This window comes from Lasioglossum baleicum, unplaced genomic scaffold, assembly GCF_051020765.1.
Source record: "Lasioglossum baleicum unplaced genomic scaffold, iyLasBale1 scaffold0588, whole genome shotgun sequence".
NCBI classification, from domain to species: Eukaryota; Metazoa; Arthropoda; class Insecta; order Hymenoptera; family Halictidae; genus Lasioglossum; species Lasioglossum baleicum.
Window position 1 is genome coordinate 63818 of NW_027469648.1, and position 17923 is coordinate 81740.

A 17923-nucleotide genomic window follows, 5' to 3' on the forward strand; every position below is an offset into this window, starting at 1 on the left:
CGGCGATCATTATCATTTGATACAGAGTCACTCTTTTTATCGAAGTCCTTACCTTCCGAGAATATAACCCGCCGTAACGGGAGTTTAACGCCGTGTTCGTAGAAATAAATTAATATCCATTTTAGTGAAGGGCACGTTAACTTCATGTTTGAACTAGAAGATTGATGGTCAAGCCTTTCGAGAACGTTACCACACTCCTTGAGAGTTGACCGGCTAAGTCAATATCTTGACCTATCCTGAGATTGCGGGTGTCACACCAGGTATTCCGGGAGTAAACCTGCTTAACACTCATGGTAATAGACACCTTTCTTCACGGTTTGATTACTGAAATGGGGCACCAAACCGTTTGAGATTGCTACCAACTGCTGTAAAGTCAAACAGTTTAACGAAGATCATACCCACCGGAAAATTAACCCGCTGTAACGAAAGTATAACTTCGTGTTCAGTGTATCAAATGTGTATGCATTTTAACGACGGGGACCTACATTTCATTATGAATAATAATATCGGGGGTCAAACCGTTAGAGAAAGTTACCAACTCCTTTGAGATATGAACGGCTATGGCAATAGCATTACGAATCCTATGATTCCATAGTCAATCGACATATTCCGGGAGTAAATACGCCGTACAGAATCAGCAAAAGATACCTTAATTCGCGTTATGCATATTAAAATAGAGCGTCACATCTTGTGAGAGCGGTACCAATTCCTACTGAGTCAATCTTTTTACCGAATGCATTACTATCCGCGAAACACACCCGCTCCTCGAGAGTATAACATCGTGTTCAGAGGATCATATTAGTAAACATTTTAGTGATGGGGACCTTAACTTCTTAATGAATAAGAAGATCGAGTAGCTAACCTTTCCAGAATGTTACCACCTTCTTTGAGATTAGAATTGCTAAGTTAATAGATTCATCTATTGTTTGATTCCGAAAGTTAGTCCTGATATTCCGGTAGTAAACGCGCTTAACAGAATCGACAATAGATACCCCATCTCGCGGACTGTATATTAAAATAGAGCGTTACACCGTGTGAGAACGTTGCAATTGATATAGGGATAAACATACTACCGAATGCCTTACCGTTCGAGAAGATAACCCGCAGTGTTGTGAGTATAGTTACGTGTTTGTGGTAACACATTAGCATACAAATTAGAAACGACACCTTCAATTCATACATCAATCAGAATATCGAGGGTCAAACCGCTCGTGACCTTTACCACGTTATGCGAGAGACGAACGACTAAATGAATTGCTGCACCTATCCAGTGATTCGGAGAATCACACCAGGTATCCGCTGAACATTATTGCCAATATACACCTTAACTCACAGTTTGAATAAAGAAGTAAAGCGTCTGGCCGTTTGACAGCATAGCCAATTCGTATAAGGTCAAACACTTTACCAATGACCATACCCTCGGATAAGCAAACTCGGCGTTTCGAGAGCATAACTTCGTGTTCAGAGAATGAAATTAGTCTCCATTTCAGTCATGGGCACGTTAACATCATGTATAAATTAGGATGTCGAGAGTCAAACCATTCGTGAACATTACCAACTCATTTGAGAATCGAACGGCTACCTAAATAGTTTCACCTATCCTATCATTCCGCCCGCCAAATGAGGTATTCCGGGAGGAAATCTGCTGTACGGTATTGGCATTCGATACCCTGTTTCGAGGTACAAACATTAAACTACAGAGTCATAACGTTCGAGAGCGCTGCCAATGGGTATAAGATGAAACGTTTTGTCGAAAGCCTTACCTGCGGTGAATCTAACCTGCTGTATCGAGAATATAGCAGCGTGTTCAGAGGAACGAATTACCATACCTTTTAGTGACGCTTGCCATCATTTCACGTATGAAACATAAGATAGGCTGTCAAACCGTTTGAGAACGTTACCACCTGCATCGAAGGACGAACGTCTAAGTCAATAGCTTCACCTATCCTATGATTCCGAGGATCAAACCAGGTATTCCGGGAGTAAATGCGCTCTACCGTACTGGTAATAAACAGCTTAATTCACGGTATGAAAAATTACGTACAGATTCACACCATTGTAGAGAGTTAAATATTGCCATGGAGTCCTACCATTTACCGAAGGTCTTACCATCCGAGAAACTATCCCGCTCCTTCGAGAGTGTATCGTCGTGATCAGAGAAACAAATTAGTACAATCATTAGTGTCTGGCATCTGAATACCACTTATGAAATGGAAGATCGAGGGTCAAACCATTTGAGAACGACACCACCTTCTTTGCCGGCCGATCGGCAAAGTCAATAACATCCCCTGTCCTATTACGGGAGTCAAGCCTGGCATTCCGGCAGTAAATCCGCAGCACAGTATTGGCGTCAGAATCTTTAATTCACGATACGAGTATTAAAGTAAAGAGTCAAACTGTTTGAAAACGTTACGCATTGGTATAAAGTCATATTCCATTCCGGATTCCCTACCATCCCAGAGCATGACCCGCTGTATCGTGTGTATAACTTCGTGTTCAGAGAATCAAATGACTAAACATCTTAATGACGCAGACCTTAATTTCATTAGGAAGAAGATGAACGAGGGTCAATCCTTTCTAGAATGTTGCCACAAAATTTGAAATTCGAACGGGTAAGTCAATATCTTCATATCTCCAGTGATTCCGAGAGTCGAACGAGATTTTCCTGGAGTTAGTTCGCTGAAAAGAATTGGCCATACGCACTTTATGTCATGATTTGAATATTGAAGTAGAGCCTCAAACCGTTTAAGAGCGTTACCGAGTCGCATAAAGCCAAACGTTTTACTGAAGACCATTCCCCCCGAAAGCCTATCGCGCTGTATCGAGAGTATAACATGGTGTTCAGAGAAAGAAATTATTGCGCATTTTAGTGACGTGCATATTAATTTCATGTATGAATTAGAAGATCGAGTGTCAAACCGTTCGAGAACGTTACCACCATTATTGAGAGTCAAACGTCTAAGTAAATAGCATGACGTATTCCAAGACTCCATGCGTAAGATGAGGTATTCTGGGAGTAAATCCGCTGAACAGTTTTGCAATAGACACCTTCATTTACGGTATGAATATTAAAGTAAAGCGTCCAACCGTATGAGCCCCTTTCCTATTGACATAGGTAAAGACAAACATTTTACCGTAGGCCTTACCTTCCGAGGACCTCACCCGCTGCAACGCGAGTATAACTTCGAGTTCACAGAAACAAATTAGTATTGATTTCAGTGATGGGCTCCTTTTCACCGGGTATGAATTAGAAGATCGAGGGTCAAACCATTCGAGAACGTTGCCAACACATTTTTGAGAGACACAGCTAAGTCAGTAGCTTCACCTCTACTGTAATACCGGAAGTCAAGCAAGGTATTCCAGGAGTAAATCCGCAGTATATTATTGGAAATACACGCTACATTCTACGGTATTAATATTAAGTTATAAAGAGAATCCGCTTTATAACGTTACCCAGTGGTATAGAGACAAACTTTTTACCGAACACCTTACATTCCGTGACTATAACCGTCTTTACCAAGAGTGTAACTCTTTGTCAAAAGAGACAAATTAGAATACATTACCACCCGCTTCGAGAGCCGAACGGATAAGTCAATAGCTTCACGTATCCTGTGATACCGTCAATCAAACTATGTATTCCGGGTGTAAATCCACTCTACACTATTGGTAATGGACATCTTAACTCGCGGCAAGAATATTACAGTAGAAGGCCAATCCGTCGGAGAGCATTACCAATTGGTATATAGTCATTCTTCTTACCGAATACATTACTTTCCTAGTGCATAACCCGCTGTATCGTGGGTACAACTGCGGGTCCAGGGTAAGAAATCGGTAGACGTTTTAGCAGGCGGCACCCTAAATTCATCTATGAATTAGCACACCGAGCGCCAAACCGTTCGAGATCATTTCCACCCTATTGTAGAGTCGGCTGAGTCAATAGCTTCACCTGTCTTGTGATTCCGAGAGTCAAGCCTGACATTCCAGGAGTAAGTCCGCTGCACAGTATTGGAATTAGACACGTTAATGCACGGCATGAATATTAAAGTTGAGAGGCAACTCGTCGGAGAACACTACCAACTGGTATAAAGTCATTCTTTCTAATGAATACCTTAGTTTCCGAGAACGCAAGCCGCCGTAGTGGTTGTCTTTCTTCGTGTTAGATTGAACGAATCAGTAGACATTTTAGTCGGCGAACTCCTTATTATCATGTATGAATCGAATAATCGGGAGTCAAACCGTTCCAGAACGTTACAATCTTCAGTGAGAATCGCACATCTCAGACAATAGCTTCACCTATTTTGTGATTCCGAGCGTCATACCAGGTGCATCAGGAGTAAATCCACTGTACAGTAATGGCAATGGACAACTTAAGTCGCAGCTTGTATATTAATGTAGTGTGTGAATCCGCTTGAGAACGTTTCCAATTGGTATAACATCATGCTCCTTACGTGGAACCCTACCTTCCGCGAACATAACGCGCTGAATCGTGGGTATAACTACGTGCTCAGGGATAGAAATTAGTCTCCATTTCAGTGACAGGCACCATAACTTCAGGCATGAGTTAGACGATCGAGTGTCAAACCGATCGATATGGTTACCAACATCTTCGCTAGTCCAACGTCTAAGGCAAAAGCTTCACCTGTGCTGGGATACCCAGATTAAAACCCGGCACCCCAGGATTAAATCCGCTGAAAAGTATTGGCAATAGACATATTAATTCACGGTTTCGAATATTAAAGTCGCACGTCATGTCTTTGTAGAACGGTACATATTCGTATGACGTCAAACATTTTACCGTTGGCCATACCTTCAGAGAAGCCCAACCCGCTGCAGCAAATATCTTGATCGGTGTTCAATGTAGCAAATTAGATCATTTACTCCGTTTGACCCTCGTAGTCACGGGACATGTGAATCTATGGTCTTAGCCGCTTGACCCTCTAAGAAGTTGGTGTCGTACTGTAACGGTTTGACCCTCGATATTCTAGTTCACACACGAAGTTAAGGTGCCCGTCACTGATGTGAATACCAATTTCTTTTTCTGGAAACGAAGTTATACTCTCATTGACGAGGCACTGGTTCTCCGAAGGTAAGGCCGTCGGTAAAACGTTTGACTTTATACCAATCGGTAACCTTCTTCAACGATTTGACGCTCTACATTAACATTCATACCGGAAATTAAGGAGTCTATTGCCAATATCTTTCAGCGAATTTACTCCCTGACAACCTGGTTTGGCTTTCGGAGTCATAGGATAGGTGAAGCTATTGACTTAGACGTTCATCTCTCAGAGAAGGTGGCAGCATACATACATGAAATTGAGGTGAGCGTCTGCTAAAATCTGTACTAATTTGTTTCTTTGCACACAAAGTTATACACACGATACTGTACTTTATTTTCCGAAAGGTAAGGTATCCGGTATTGAGTATGATGTTATACAAATTTCTAACGTTCTCAAACGGGTGGACGCCCTACTTTCATTTACAAACTACGAAACAAGGTACCCATTGCCATTGCTGTACAGCAGATTGACTCCTGATATGCCTGGTGTGACTCTCGGAATCACAGGACAGGTGAAGCTATTGTCATAGATGTGCGATTGTTAAAGAAAGTGAAGACGTGCAGAAATAGTTTGACACCCGATGACTCGATTCGTACATCAAAATAAGGTGTTCGTCTTCGAGAATATATACTAGTTCGTTCCTTTGAACCAGAAGAAAGAAAATCGCTACGGCAGCTTGCGCTCTGGGAATGTAAGGTATAGGTTAAAAAGAATGTCCTTATACCAATTGCTAATATTCACTGACGGTTTGACTCTTAACCATAATATTCATGCCGTGAAGTAAGGTGTCTGTTGCAAATATTGCTGAGCGCGGATACTCCTGGAGTACGTGGTCTGACTCTGGCAATCACACGATAGGTGGAACTATTGACTTAGATGTGCGGCTTTCATAGAAGGTGGGATCGCACACCAACGGTTAGACTTACGATTTTGCTATTCATACATGACAAAAATCTGTCCGAATGCTAAAATTTCTCCTAATCTGTTTCCTGGAATACGAAGATATACCAACAATAGAACGGGTTATGTTATAGGAAGGTAAGTCATACGGTAAAGTGTATGACGTTATACCAATTGGTAAAGATCCACATAGGTTTGACTCTGTACATTAATATTCATGCAGTGAGTTGATGTGTTTAGGGCCATCACTATAATCGCATTTACTCCTGGAATACCTGATTTGCCCCTCGAATCTCAGGATGGCTGCAGCTATAGACTTAGGTGTGCGGCTCGCAATGAAGGAGATAACGTCGTCGAACGGTGTGACACTCGATCTTCTAATTCATGCATGAAGTTAAGGTGCCCGTCACTGGAATGAATACTAATTTGTTTCTGTGAACACGAAGGAAGACACTCCCTGCAGCCGGTTTCCCTCTCGGAAGGAAAGGACTTCGAGAAAACATTTGAATTTATACAAATTTGTAACGCTCTCGAACGGTTTGACGCTCTACTTTAATATTCAAAGCGTGATTTAACGTGTCTGTTGCTAATACTGTTCACCCGATATTCTCCCGGAACACCTGGTTTGACTCTCGGAATCTCAGGACAGGTGATGCTATAGACTTAGCTGTTCGACTCTCAAAGACATTTGTAAACGGTTTGACTCACGATATTCTTATTCATAACCAATTCAAGGTGCCGTCACTAAATTGTATACTAATGTGTTTCGCTAAACACGTAGCTGTACTGCCGATATGGCGGGTGAGCTTCTCGGAGGAGAAGGCATTCGGTAGGAAGTTTGGCTTTGTAGGAATCAGTAATGTTCTAACGCAGTGTGACGCTCTATTTTAGTATTACCTCCGCAAATTAAGGTATCTATTGACAATCCTTTACATCGGATTTACTCCCGGAGTACCTGGTTTGACTTTCGGAAACTGGATAGCTGTGGCTATTAACTTAGCCGTTCAACTCTGAAAGAAGGTGGAAACATTCTGGATAAGTTTGACTCCAGATCATCCAATTCATACATGAAATTAAGGTTCCCGTCACTTAAATGTGAATTAATATGCTTCTCCCAACACGGAGTTATAATCTCGATACAGCGGGTCAGCTTCTTGGAAGGCAATGAGTTCGGTAGAAAGTTTGACTTTATAACAATAGGTAACGTTCTGCAACAATATGACGGTCAGCTTTACTATTCATACCGTGAGGTAAGGTGTCAACAGCCAGTACTGTACAGTGCATTTAATTTCGTGATACCTGGTTTGACTCTCGGAATCACAAGACAGGTGAAGCTATTGACTCAGCCGTTCGCCTGTCCAAGAAGGTGGCAACATTTTCGAGCGGTTTGACCCAGAATCTTCTAATTTAGACATGATATTAGTGTGCTCGTCACTGAAATGAAAACTACTTTCTTTCTCTGAACTCGAATTTATACTCTACATGAAGCGGGTGAGGTTCGTGGACGGTAACGCCACCGGTAAAACTGAATTCATACCCATTGGTAACGCCCTGATACAATTTAACACTATTCCTACCGACACTTCACGTATACCTGTTCTTACCGCGGCCGGTCAAATGACCGGACTTTCACAACTCATATTTCTCGATATTAAATGCAGACCAATAGCCAGTTTACCAGAATAAAAATACATTTTCTTTTATTCAAGAGTACATAATCTACATTTTATTCTTTTTCGTCGCATTTTTTACAAATGGGCCTCTCAACTGTACATTTTCGCATACGTACTTCTTACATTGTGGAGAGATTTTGTTCCTCTTATTATCTCCACAATACCTTATTTGACATTTTTTCCGGACACGGGAACCTGTATTTGTACTTGCGATGGCTATTGGTTGATTTTGTTTGCCAAGCCCTTGTTGGTATTCGATGGCAAATTCATCTGCCGATTGGAATAGAAATTCCTGTCTTGTAATTTCTACTTCTGTAGTTTCCTTATATAACACCCATGCATTTATCCCGGCTAAATCCAAGATATTAGAAAATACTTGCAATGGCCATCTCCGAGATTTAGATATTACCGAATAATTTCTGGACATTTGATAGGTCACATCTACGCCAAATCCGGTGCTATTATACAATTGAATTGTCTCCGGTGTTCGGGTGTCATGTTCTTTAACTTGTACGGAGTTGTGCATTGAACTGAGAATTAGAACTTTCTTCCTTGGTCTGGCTTTGTAAATTGTCGACATACATTTACATAAGCGATAGAGTTGGGTTGAGAAAAGTGCCATGTCGTCGATTTTCAGTTTTACCAGTCGCTTTTCTATTTGCTCTAATTGTCACAAAAATCGTAGTTCTTTATGCTAAATGTTTTGTAGCTAATGGTAGGCTTGTTAAAAATTGTCTATAGTCATATTCCTTGCACATCCTACATACGATTCTGCTAATTTCAAAGTGACAAACTCTCCAAGAGGAACTGGGGGTCCTCTACTTTGATCTTTTCCTAAATATGGGAAGGCTTCTATTATATATTTGCTACGTACATCGGATGCTAACCAAAATTTTATAACATATTTGTACGGTATATTGGTCTTATACTGAGTGAATCTACACCTTGCTTTCGTTGGAAACAATTGTTCGTCAATAGTAATATATTTACCTGGTTTATAACAATTTTGACTGTTGACAATAAACTTGTACCACTCTTCGGAAATCATAGCGAATTTATCGATTTGTAACCGTTGGTCTCGTTGATTTCTGTCGACAAATCGAATAAATCTCATAATCTCCGTAAAGTCATGTCTACTCATAGTACTTGAGAAAAAAGGCGAGCCCCACTTTCTATTTCATAGAAGTGCAATATCTATATTCTTAGCCTCATATGCGCCGCGTGCACACATAATTGCAAAGAATTCGTATAAGTTTGCAGTAGACAGATTCCATTTATATCCTAACACTCTAAATGTTTCTGTCCCTGTGCACTTTCTGATAAGTTCGATTATATTCTAACCAATTATCACAGAAAACGCCGTCCTAACATCTCCTTTCATAATATTAGGTTTACTTTACTCAGCCGGGCCTGATGTTTCCCTTAAAATATTATGACCAGGTCCTCTTCCAGGATTAGACCTCATTTTCACTTCCTGCCAAAGGGTTCCGGCCATTGCAATTTTGCTTCCCTTTTCCTCATTCTCACTATCGGATCTAATTAAAAATCTCCTTCCCTTTCGTCGTCTACGTATATTCGAAATATTCTCTTCGTTCTCATCGGTGTTCGAGACGGTTTCAAATGGATGATAATTTTCCGTATTGTCATTTTCCATATCTAGAATTCTCTGACCATTTTCAGAACTTTCTGCATCGATATCATTTATTCTCTCTAATAATACATTCTCTCTACTCAAAAGTGATGACATTTTGGGGTAAATATTCAACGGAGAAAATAAAAACTATAATATGAAAATGTAAATCAAAATAGATAAAAAAATGAATGAATGATAAAATGTGAAACTTACTGCGATGTATTATTTGTCTTGTTTATTCTGTTGAAAAATGCACTTATAACACGTAATGCGACATAAAATGTTACAAAATAATAATAAAAGACTGCCAAGTATGCTCTTTGTGTCTTTCACGTTTCGATGCACTCTGTTCGTGTCGCCAGACTAAACTGTTTTGAATTCGTCAGAAGACGTATATGCACTTCCTTCAGTTATAAGTTTATTTATTTCACGTCATAGTAGATAAGATGGCGTAAGAACATTCGCGGATCTGGACCGTATCGGATATCAATGAAGCAGATAAACAAGGCTGACCCGATAGTCGAGCGTGAACGGTAATCACTTGGCAGTGCCGCAAACCATTTCCTGCAAGGCACTTCTCGGATAAAATCGTACCACAGCTACATTACCTTTCGTTAGTAACGACCTTATAGTTTTGGCATTGAGTCTTAGGCAGAAACTATTACAAAAATGTATAAATCGTAATACCTGTCAAACGACCGGTCATGGTAGGTAAGACAGGCTACAAGTATTTTTCAGAAAATAAACAATATAAAAATAAGTTAATGTTGAAAAATGTATCATACATATATATGAGGACAAGTCGTAAAGTTTAATGGCGATTCACTTACGTTGAATGTAGGAAATTCCAATTGAAAATTTAAGAACGGTCATTTGACCGGTCCTGGTAGGAATAGAGTTACAGATCTTCTTTAATATGCAAACCGTGAATTGATATGTCTACTGCCGATACTGTTCAGCGGATTTAATCTAGTTCTACCTGGTGTGACTCTCGGAATCGCAGGATTCCTGAAGGTATTGACTGTACTGTTCGAGTCTCACTGAAGGTGGCAACGTTATCGTGTGGATTGACACTCGGTCATTTTATCCATGCATGAAAATAAGGTGCTCGTCACTAAAATGAAGACTGGCCTCTTTCCCTGAGCTCGAATTAATACTCTCGAAACGGAGGATTAGCTTCTCTGAACGAATGGCCATCGTTAATGTGTTTGACATTATAGCAGTTGGCAATGCTCTCAAACGGTTTAGCGCTCTACTTGAATACTTATACCCTAAGTTAAGGTCTGTATTGCCAATACTGTTCAGCAGACTTACACCGGGGATACCAGGCTTGAGTCTCGGAATCACAAATATAGGTGAAGCTATTCACTGAGCCGTTCGTCGCACACAGCATGTGGTAACCTTCTCGCACGCTTTAGCCCTCGATATTGATATTTGCACACAAACATGTGGAGCTCGTCCGTTAAAATGTCTACTATTTTATTTCCGTGCACATTAAGCCGGTTAGCTTCTCGGAAGTTATGGTATTCGGTAAAAGGTATGACATTATGCGCATTGGTAATGTTCTTCGACGATTTGGCTCTCTATATTAATATTCTTACTGTGAATTACGTTGTCCGTTGCCAGTAAATTTCAGCGGACTAACTCCCGGATTACCTGATTTGACTCTAGGTTTTGAATCACGATTTGAATCGCAGGACAGGTGCAGCAATAGGTTTAGCCGTTCGAATCTCAAAGAGGGTGGTAACGTTCTCGAACTGTATGGCCATCGATACCCAGATTCGTACATGTATTTAAGGTGCCGTCACCAAATTGTATACTTATGTGTGGCCCTAAACACGAACTTATACTCTCTAGGAAGCGGATAATTTTCGCGGAAGGTAGCGTCTTCGCTAAAACGTCTGACTTTAGGGCAATTGGTTCCGTTATATATCGGTGTGACGCTCTATCTTAATATTCAATCCTAATCTCAGGTGTCTACTGACAATTCTGTTCAGACGAGTTACTCGCGGAATACCTAGTTTGACTCTCGGAATTTCGGGACAGGTGAAGCTCTTTACTCAGCCGTTCATCCCTTACAGAAGGCGGCAATGTTCTCGTGCGGTTTGGCTCTCGATCTTCTGATTCGTACATGAAGCTACGGTGCCCGACACTCAAATGTAGTCCAGGTTCTTTCTCTGTTCACAATGTTATACTATTGATACGGCGGGTTATCTTCTCAGAATGTAGGGCTATTGGTACAGTGTTCGATTCCATACTAATAAGTATTGCTCAACAACGGTTTGACTCTGTACTATAGTATATATACCGAGAAATAGGGTGTCTAATGCCAATACTGTACAGCCAATTTACTCCCGGAATACCTTGCTTGACTTTGGGAATCACAGAATGAATAAAGCTACTGACATAGCCGTATGAACCTCAATGAAGGTGGTAACTTCCTCAAACGGTTTGACCGTCGATCTTCTAATTCATGCATGAAATTATGGCACCCGACACTAAAAGGTAAACTAGATCCTACGTCTGAACACGGTGTTATACTCCCGACACAGTGGGTTAGTTTTTCGGAGGCTAAGGCAATCTTTTGGAAGATTGTCCCTACAGCTATATGCAATGTTTTAGAACGGATTGACGGCCTGCTTTTATAATCAAACCGTGCATTAAGTTGCTAATGCCATAACTCTTCAGCGGACTTACTCCCAGAATACCAGGTTTTACTGTCCGAATCACAGGATAGGTGAAGCTATTGACTTCTCCGTTCGACCGTCTAAGATGGCGGTAACGTTCTCGATCGGTTTTAACGTCGATCCTCTAATTCATACGTGAAATTAATGTGCCAGTTACTAAAATGTACATTAATTTGCTCCTCTGAACACGAATGTATAATCACGATACAGCGGGGTAGCTTCTCGAAAAGAAAGTCCTTAAGTAGAAAGTTTGACTATATAGCAATATGTAACGTTGTATAAATTTGTGACTCTGCAACTTTAATATTTATAAATTGCGTGACTAATGCCAATTCTGTACGGCGGGTATAGACTCGGATTAAATGGTTTCACTCTTGGAGACGTAGTATATTGGAGATGCTGTTATCTTAACAGTTCGATTCTTGAAGAATGTGGTAATATCCTCGAAATGTTTTACGGGTGATTTTTCAGTTCGTATATGTAAGAAGGGTGCCCATCATTAAAATGTATACTAATATTTTCTCTGAACGCGAGGATAAACTCTAGGTGCACGGGTTAGGTTCGCAGAAGGTCAGGTATTCGGAAAAGGAAGACTTTGTACCATTTGGCAATGTTCTCCGAGGGATTGACTCTCTACCTTACTATACATACCGCGGATTCATGTTTCTGTTGCCAACAGTTTTCAGCGGATTTACTCCCGGAATGCCTGGCTTGACTCTCGGATTCACATGGTAGGTGCAGCTATAGGCTTAGCCGTGCGACTCAAAAGAATGTGGGAACTATCTCGAACGGTTTGACTCTCGATCATGCTATTCATACATGAAGATAAGGTGTCAGTCTGCTAAAATATCTTCTAATTTTCTTCCGCGTACACAAGGCAGGACACTTTCTACAGCAGATTAGGATCTCGGAGGGTAACTTATTCGGTAAAACGAATGATTTTATAACAATTGGTAGTGTTCTCCCACGATTTGTCTCCGTACTTAAATACCCATGCCGTGAATTAAGGTGTTTTCTGCGAATATCATTCAGGGGATATACCCCAGGAATACATCATTTGGCGCTAGAAATCACAGGATAGGAGAAGCTATTGACTTAGCCGTTCGATCGTTAAAGAAGGTGGTAACGTTCAGGATCTTTTTGACCATCGATCTTCCATTTCATTCATGAAATTAATGTACTCGCCACTAAAGTGTATGCTAGTTTGTACCTCTGAATACGGTTTTATACTCTCGTTACAGCGGGCTAATTTTTCGGAGGTATGGTCTTCGGTATATAGTTTGACTTTATAGCATTTGGTAACTGTCTCAAACGGTTTGACACTGTACACTAATATACATAACGAGAATCGAGGTGTCTATCGCCAAAGCTGTTCAGCGCACGTACTTGCGGAGTACCTGTGTTGAATCTCGGAATCACAGGATAGATTAAGCTATTGGCATAGTCGTTCGGCAGTCAAGGGGGGTTGTAACGTTCTCCAACAGTTAGACTCCGATCTTCTAAATCCTACATGAAGTCATGGTGCCCGTAATTAAAACGTATTGCAATTTTTTCCATTGAACACGACGTTATACACACGACAAAGGGTATTGTTATTTCGGAAGGTAAGGCTGCCGGGAAATGTTTGACACTATACCAATAGGTAACGTTCTACAAAGGATTGACTCTGTACTTTAATGGCCATACCGCGAATAAAGGTGTCCATTACCAATACTGTTCAGCGGGTTTACGCACGAAATACCTGGCTTCACTCTCGAAACCACAGGATAGGTGAACCTATTGACTTAGCCGTTCCACTCGCAAAGAAGGCGGTAACGTTCTCTAACGGATTGACCCTTGATCTTCTAAATCGTACATGCAACGAAGGTGCCCGTCGCTATACTGTGTATGAATTTGCTTCCGCTGAACTCGGAACCATACTCTCGATACGGCGGGTTAGTTTCCCGAGCGGTAACGCTAGCGGTAAAAAGTTTGACTCTATACCAATACGTATCATTCTCCGACGATCTCACTCCCTACTTTAATGCCCATGCCGAGAATATAGGTATCAATTGCCAATACTATACAGCGGATATATTCCCGGAATATCTGGTTTGACTCTCGGAATCACGAGATAGGAAAAGATACTGAATTAGCCGATCGTCTCTCACAGGAGGTCCTAACGTTCTCGAAAGGTTTCACCTTCGATCTTATAATTCATGCATGAAGTTATGGTGCTCGACACTAAATTGTATACTAGTTCTTACCTCTGTGCGCCGTGTAATACTCCCGATACAGGGAGTCAGTTTTCGGAGGGTAAGACATTCTGCAAGAAATTTGAAACTACACCTATATGTAATGTTCTACAACGGCATGCCGGCCTGCTTTTAATATTCAAACCGTGAATCAATGTCTCTATTTCCAATACAGTTCAGCGGACTTGCACGCGGGTTACCAGATATGACTCTCTGAATCTCAGGATAGGTGCAGATATTGACTTAGCCGTTCCACTCCCAAAGAAGTTGGTAAGTTGGTTCTCGATCAGCATGTCACTCGATCTTCTTATCTGCACACAAAATTAAAGTTGCTGTCACTAAAGTATATACTAATTTGCTTCCTTGGAAGCGAAGTTATACTCTAGATACAGCGTGTTAGATCTACTGAGGGTAAGGTCTTGAATAAAACGTTTGACTTAATACCAATTGGTAATGCCCGCAAACAGTTGGACGCTCTACATTAATATTCAATCCGTGAATTAAGGAGTCTATTGCCAATACTGTTCTGGAGATTTTGTCCTGGTTGGACTCTTGGAGTCACAGGATAGGTGGAGCTGTTGACTTAGCCCTTTGTCCCTCACAGAAGGTAACGTTCTCGAATGCTTTGAACCTCGATATTCTAATTCATACATGAATTTCAGGAGCGGGCACTAAATTGTTAACGAATGTGTTTCTCTAAGCACGAGTCTATACTGTCGATACGGCGCGATAGCTTCTCGGACTGTAAGGTATGCGGTAAATTGTTTGACTTTAAAGCAGTTGTAACATTCGCACGCGGTGTTAGGCTCTATTTTAATATTCAATCCGCGATTTAATATACCTATTGCGAATAATGTACAGCGCATTTATTCCCGAAATAACTCGTTTGACTTTGGGAATCACAGGATTTGCAAAGCTATAAACTTAGTCGTTCAAATCTCAAAGAAAACGGTAACTTTCTCGAACGGTTTGAATCTCGATCGCCTTCTTCATAATGAAACTATGGTCCCAGTTACTAAAATGTTTACTAAATTGGTCCTCTGAGTTTGAAGTTACACTCTCGACACGGCTGGTTAGCTTCTCAGAGGGTAAGACTGTCGGTAAAGTTTCTGATTCTACTTCAATAGGAAACGTTCAATAACGGATTGACATTCTGCTATAGTAATCACACCGTGTATTAAGGTGCTTATTGCCAATACTTTTCAGCATATTGACTCCAGGCATACCTGCTGTGTCTCTCGGAAGCACAGGATACGTGAAGTTATTGACTTAACTGTTCGAATCGCAATGAAGGTGGTAGCGCTCTCGAACAGTTTGACCCTCGTCCTTCTAATTCATAGGGAAATTAAGGAGCCCGTCACAGAATTGTCCACTAATTTCTACCTTCGAAAACGATGTTATTCTCCCGGTTCGACATGATACCGCCTCCGACGATTGGGCTATTGTAAGACGTTTGACTCCGTACCAGAAGCTAACGATCTACAACGGCTTGACTCGCAGATTTTATATTCAAACCGTGAACTAAGGCGCCTATTGCCAACACTGTTCAGTGTATGTTATCGAGGAGTACGTGATTTGACTCTCGATGTCACAGATTTGTGGAGCATCTGACTTATGCGGTTGACTCTTAAAGAGATCATTAACGTTCTCGACCGTTCTGACCATCGATTTTCGGATTCATACATGAACTTAAGGAGCCCGTTACGGAAATGAAAACTAATTACATCCTTTGAACACGAACTTCTACTCTCGATGAATCCGGTGAATTTCGCGGAAGGTACGTCCTTCGGTAAAACGTTTGACCTTTTACAAATTGGTATCGCTCTCAAACGATTTGACGCACTACTCTAATAGTCAAGCCGCTAATTAAGGTGTCTATTGCCAAAACCCTTCAGCGGACTTCCTCCAGGTATGCCCGGTTCCACTCTCCGAACCACAGGATAGGTGCAGCTATAGACATAACCATTCGTCTCTCACAGAAGGTGCTAACGTTCTCGGGCGGTTTGACCCTCCATATTTTCGTTCATGCATGAAATCAAGGAGCTCGACACTAAAAAGTATACTAGTTCGTTCCTCTGATCACGGGGTTTTACTCTCGATACAGCTGATTAGTTTTGCGGGTCGTAAGACATTCTGTAAGAAGTTTATACCTACACGTGTAGGAAATGTTGTACAACTGCATGCCGGCCTGCTTTTAATATTCAAACCGCGAATTTAGGTGTCTATTGCCAATACTGCATAGGGCATTTACTCCCGGATTACCTGATAAGACTATCAGTATAACAGGACTGGTGATGCTTTTGATTTTACCGCTCGACTCTCAAATGTGATGGTAACGTTCTCGATCGGTTTGACTATCGCTCTTCTTATTCATACATGAAATTAGGTTGCCCGTCAAAAAAATGAATACTAATTTACTTCTTGAAAAACAAAGTTATACTGTGGATATGGAGGGTTAGGTTCGCGGTAGGTACGGGTTTCCTAAACAACATTGACCATATTTCAATTGGTAATGTTCACCGAATGTTGTACTCTCTACCTTAATATTCATTCCGAGGAAGATGCGTGTCTAGTGCCAATGCTGAGCAGCGAGTTTAGTCGCGGATTACCTATTTTCGGATTCACAGAATAGGTGGTGCCATTGACTTAGCCCTTCGAATATCAAAGTAGGTGGCAAACATTCTCTAATGGTTTGACATTCGATTTTCTATTTCATAGTTGAAGTTATTTTGGCCGTCACTAAAATGAAAACTAGTTTGCTTCGCAAAGCACGAAGAAATACTGTCGATACAGCGTGTTATGTTCACGGACAGTGAGGCCTTCCGTTAAATGATGGATCATATACAAATTGGAACTGATCACAGTCGGTTTGACTGTCTACCTTAACATTCATACTTTTTGATTAAGCACGTTTATTGCCAACGCTGATCAGATGATTTACTCCTGGAATACCTGGCTTGACTCTCGGAATCATAGCACAAGAGAAGCACTTGACTCAGGCGTTCGAGTCTCAAAGACGGTGGCAACGATCTCGAACAGTTTGATGCTCGATCTTCTAATTCATACATCAGGTTAACGTGTCCGTCTGCTAAAGCGTCTACTAATTTGTTCCCCAGATCCCGAAGTTGTACCCACGATACATGGGGTTATGTTCTCGGAAGGTAGGCTATCTGTTGAAGAACATGACGATATATCAACTGGTAATGTTCACCAGCGGTTTGATTCTGTACTTTAATATTAGTACAGTGAGTTGAGGTCTTTACTGCCAATACTGCTCAGCGAATTTACACCTGAAATACCTGATTTGCCTCTCGGAATCACAGGATAGCTGCAGCTTTTTGCATAGATGCGCGACTTTCAAAGATGGGGATAACGTTGTCGAACGGTTTGGCACTCGTTCTTCTTATTCATACATGAAATGAAGGTCTCCGTCGCTATTATGAACAGCAATTTGTTTCTGTGAACACGGAGTTATACCCACGACACTGCGAGTTAGGTTCTCGGAAGGAAATGTGTCCTGTAAGGAGTATGACCGTTCTACGAATTGGTTACGTTCTCAAACGGCTTGACGCTATGCTTTGATATACAAACTGTGAAATAAGATATCCATTGCCAATACTGTTCAGCGGATTTACACACGGAATACCTGGTTCGAATCACGGAATCTAGGGTTAGCTGTAGGTATTGACTTATGTGTTCGAGTCTGAAAGCGGGTGGTAACGTTCTGGAAACGTTTGAC

At 41.2% G+C, this 17923-nt stretch overlaps 1 pseudogene; it reads right to left on the reverse strand.

Annotated features, from left to right (window-relative positions):
* Nucleotides 1–9377, reverse strand: part of LOC143220260 (uncharacterized) — a 41821-nt pseudogene extending 32444 nt beyond the window's left edge.
* Nucleotides 9378–17923: the final 8546 nt, after the last annotated feature.